Below are 4,902 nucleotides of genomic sequence, written 5' to 3' on the forward strand. Positions count from 1 at the left end.
AGAGATTTACACGAAATAAATATTAGATAATACTATCTTGAGAAGATTACTATTCAAAACAAAAAATTCTCGTCTTTTGCTAAAAATCATTCTTCAATTAAAATCCAATCAGAGAAGTTGACGTTGATACATTATAATATATTATTAATCAATTTATCAAGGCAGTGGATTGGAAAATTCTTGGAACTGACAGCTTAGAGAGGAGATGATGCTCATACTCCTTCTTTATATCACCAAGACAAATAATTATATTGATTTGATTGGAGTGTGTTGAACTTAATATTATCGTATTTCATGAAAATTGATATAACATCGTTCTACGAATAGTCTGTCGTTGTCAGAAGTTTGATATTCTACTAATCAGCAAAAATCTATTTGCAGTTATTCCTGAATAAATAATAAGGAATCACAAGCTGAGAGTTGTTTTATCAGCATTCGAGTTGGAACAACGGTATTTTCAGCTAGACTGGATAGTGATTCATGATAAAATATTCAAAGGGTGAAATCAAGTGACTAAAATAGATTTTTTTCTCATGTTTTAAAGTTGTATTATCAATGACGTTTGGAGAGGAAAGATGATTCAGTGTTCATCTGCTCATTAGTATACGTGAATACTTCTTGTGTTTCTCATGAGATCGCATTCTGTATGTGGTAAGATGATGTACATAATACAATATTGGAAGATAATTCTATGTTATACTAACTTATGTTTTAGCTTACTGTCTTTGATATCCGTCACAAGAAAAAATCAAAAAATGTTTGTATACGGTTCCTCTGTGAACAAGATTTTGGAAAATTATATTTGAGTACTTTACCAAGGAGATTTGATGAATTGATTCGAAGCTTCCAATAAGAATAAAGCCTATTTTGATTATTAAGATTCCAATAATCTTGACTTTCAAATTTGAAGAATAGCAAAGATGCAAATTCCTGGATAATTTGTTATGAGATGATACAATTTTCAAATACGAATCAATTCGTTAGAGAGATGAGAGATCTGATTCAATTCTGCGTTTTCTGCCCTTTTTTCTTTTAATCTTCTACATTGAGAAGATGTAATTCTCCATTATTGTGAAGAACTTATGAATTTTAAACTGTTTAAAGAACTGTTCAATGAGTTTCATAATGTTCAAGATCCATCTGACATCTTATAAGGCAATATAATAGATAAAATATAGCATACCTTTTTTCTAGTAAGAATTTATTTTTTCTTTTCTCTATGATAATAGCTGGAAGATGACTGACATCGAATGCAAACTTCTAAACTAAGGGCTGATTGTTTCTTGAGGTCTTCATTGATTGTACAATTGAAATCTTAAACTCGTCAACATTCCTTCAACTTTCAAGTTTCATGATTCCAAGTTTCAAGATATAAAATCTCCATTTGAACATTTCATGTTGCACGATGAATATTCATACAATGTGATTAACTTTTTGAAGTTTCAAGTTTCATGATTGATTTCATGTTTCAAGATAGACCACACAATTGTTTTAATCTTAATTCGAACTTATCCTCTCTAAAGGAATGTACGATGTGCATAATTCATTCATTTTCATGTATTGATGTACATCAAAATACTGTAATATTTAATTTTACAAAAGCTATCAAATTAATTATAATACACGATTGGGGTCGATATATTCCATCAAAACCAAAGTACAGAGCAGCAGAGCATGAAGTATTGGGGGAGAAAATTGATTGGTTGATGACCGACCTCTGTAGGAGAACGTCTGCTATTGGTTCAAATAAGCTATCCAACAATAAGTGGCTCTTTAAAACGTCACAGCAATGGCGGCTCATTCACCAAACATGGTGAGATGGAATCCAACACATATTTTCAATGTAGCGAATTGAAGTAAGGATTTAAAAAATATAAAGATTGCATGAATGGTAGACCTGAATCAATCAATTCAGTAGATTTTTCATCAAGAATTGCAAGACAGAATTTGAAAAATAATGAAATCTGGGAATCAAAAAGTATAATTTATCCGAAAACTAGGCTGACCAAGAACAATACTCATTGTTTGGTTCTATGAGCTCTTATTCCATATTTCATCACAGGTTCAATTATCAGGAGAACTGGCAAGCTAAGTAATTGAAATTTAGTGGGAAGATTTCCATTCAAGAGTTTCTTGATTTCTTATAAAATTATCTACTGTATATTTTTATTAAAAGCGTCACTATTATTTCTATATTTGATATAGAAATATTAGTAACACGTGCTAGTATTCAGAGGTTTCCTCCAAAAAAGCAGATGATCCATTACCAACTACAGTTCAATAGCAGGTCACCAACCTATAGTTGGGACTCCCATACTGTAATTTAATTAAGTTATCGTTGAAAGATATCAAGGAGTCAACGTCTCTATGGCACGGGTCAATCAATCAATTACTGGATGTTGATTGTAGACGGATGGAAGGAGTACCTTAAATACGTTTAAACCTTTACGATAATGTATTTCAAATTAAGTCTTATCGAATTATAATTATAGAATAGACCAAATTGCGTCTAATAGAATGTTACATCAAATTAAACAGGTGAAAGCGGCAATGAATTTCATTCATCAAACTTCATTATAAATATTCGATCACAGTAACTCTTTGGATGTGAACACTACTGTGCTTGAAACATCATGTTCAACAAGGAGGTTTGTACTTTGGAATATTATTCTAATCTAGTGATTTGCTATTTTCATAATTGAGGTTCACAAGAGCCTAACAATCTGTTGAATATTCCTTAATTTTTTACACTGAGTTTTTCCAACAAATTATGAGTAACTTAGTCTTCGAGTTGGGCATCGCCAACTTTCCCAAATTGATTAAGCATTTGAGTGAGGATTTTTATTAATGGATTATATTATATTTCATCTTTCATTTCAAAATATCAACTGTGTAGCTTCATAATCGGACATTCTCACAACTATTCAACATCGAATTATGACTCATTTAAGTAGTGAATATAGTTTGTAGTAAGTAGTTTACATAGTTAACCTTTTCGCTGCTTAATGAAAATATGCGTTGAGATTATCTACTTAGATTATCAACTTCATTGATATGAAAAGCAACTCTATAATTTCATCTATTTCGTGTTTTTTGATTCAGGATTATTCTATTTTGAATATTTTGTGTGTTCATAGGTGTCATGATTCTGAGAATTAACCAACAGCTCAGTAGTCGCTGTATAGTCTCTTAGCTATAATAGTCTCTATAAAGATATTAGCTATCATATGATGAAGATCAAATCTCGAATATTTCTCTTAATATTCATCTGTAATAATTCCGAAAATCAACACTCGACCCTGTAAAATCAAGTCTTTTATGTTGATTGTTTTTGAATTTTTTCGAATCAGGTCTACAATTTTCATGTTGATTTCAATATTGACAACCATTCTTTTCTAGCAGAAATTGTGGATAAATAAGCATGTTTGTGATAATAACTGTGTGTGTCATACGTATTCAAGGGTAGATATTAATAACATTATTATTATTATGTTCACATTATGTGAATAGAAATATCCTAGCCATTCCCATGGAACTTGCCTGGAAATTAGAATACTTCAACTAATTATGATTTTCATGTTGCCACAAATTAAGTCTCCTTTGCTGGTCTCTAGTTTTCTTGATCATTGATAGAATATCGTTTTCTGATTCCTCCCATATATAACGCATGAATAATTGGCATCTTATTCTATCATCAACCCCATATATATTTTGTATGAAGTTATAGATCAATCAAAATGAATGTTGACACTGTGACACTAGCCACGCTAGTCTCATAACATCTCCGTTGTCTTGAGGACATCAAGACTCTGGTAATCCCTGTGGATTATGAAACTTCTCATTTGTAGTTTAAAAGATGAATTGAAGATTCGTTAGTTCAACTAACATCTGAGACGTTTGAACATTTCGTATTCTAGTATTAATTTTCCTTAATAACTCAATATTATTCTTTTCGTTACAAGTGGTGATTGAGTGAACTATTTCTAATGAATTTTTTAATTCGAAATGTATAGTTTTCATGTTCATTTTTGACTAAAATTTTGTAAAAATTGTACATGTGGAACTCTAACCTTATCTTGGACTTTGTCACCTATAAATTTGGAAGAAAAATATCACAGGACTACCCTATCATTTTATATACCAATGTTACTACATTAGTGTCATTTTCGTTGTAAATAGATGAATTATTGCGGGAGATAACCGCAAAATCATTTTGAGAAGATCAGGACTCATTACTCTTGAAAAGTGATATTTAAATATAGTGGAGTTTCAGAATTATAATTCATAGCGGAATAGATGAGAAGAATGATGATCAGAAACATTATTTTATTGAGATGATTCGTTATTTAGTTCAAAATCATGATTTATGACAAACACGAACCTCTAATTACGTTTAATTGTAATTATGAATAATCACAAGCTATCATGATTGACAATATTTGATTGCAGTTGACACTGTTTTTGACGTTGGTGTTGGCATGGAGAGTGAGAAGCGATGTGGAGTACCGGGTGCTGTCGTCATCGTTCATTGAGCCACCTCCAAGTTTCGCTCCTCCACCTCCACCTCCTCCTCCTCCTCCACCACCTCCTCCACCTCCTCCTCCACCACCACCTCCAGCATTTGCACTAGCTCCATCTGCTCCTTATCCTGCTGCCAGCTTTGCCCCACCTCCTCCTCCGCCGCCTCCACCACCTCCTCCTCCTCCACCACCACCACCTCCTCCTCCTCCTCCTCCTCCACCACCACCGCCACCTCCTCCTCCACCACCACCATTTTCATCAAGTTCTTCACCATCAGCATCATCAGAAACATCAGCTCCATATCCACCATCCAGCTATGCACCTCCTCCTCCTCCACCACCACCACCCTACCTCCTATCATCGCAGTCACAGCATAGTTTT

General features: G+C 33.0%; 1 long non-coding RNA gene across 1 annotated transcript; it reads left to right on the forward strand.

The window, feature by feature from the left end:
- Positions 1-429: 429 nt before the first annotated feature.
- LOC120351252 lies at positions 430-4,535 on the forward strand. The gene is made up of 3 exons (XR_005571255.1): positions 430-651; positions 2,539-2,648; positions 4,450-4,535. It is a non-coding gene; the product is annotated as an uncharacterized LOC120351252 (long non-coding RNA).
- Positions 4,536-4,902: the final 367 nt, after the last annotated feature.

This window comes from Nilaparvata lugens, chromosome 5 (assembly GCF_014356525.2).
Source record: "Nilaparvata lugens isolate BPH chromosome 5, ASM1435652v1, whole genome shotgun sequence".
Taxonomy (NCBI): Eukaryota; Metazoa; Arthropoda; class Insecta; order Hemiptera; family Delphacidae; genus Nilaparvata; species Nilaparvata lugens.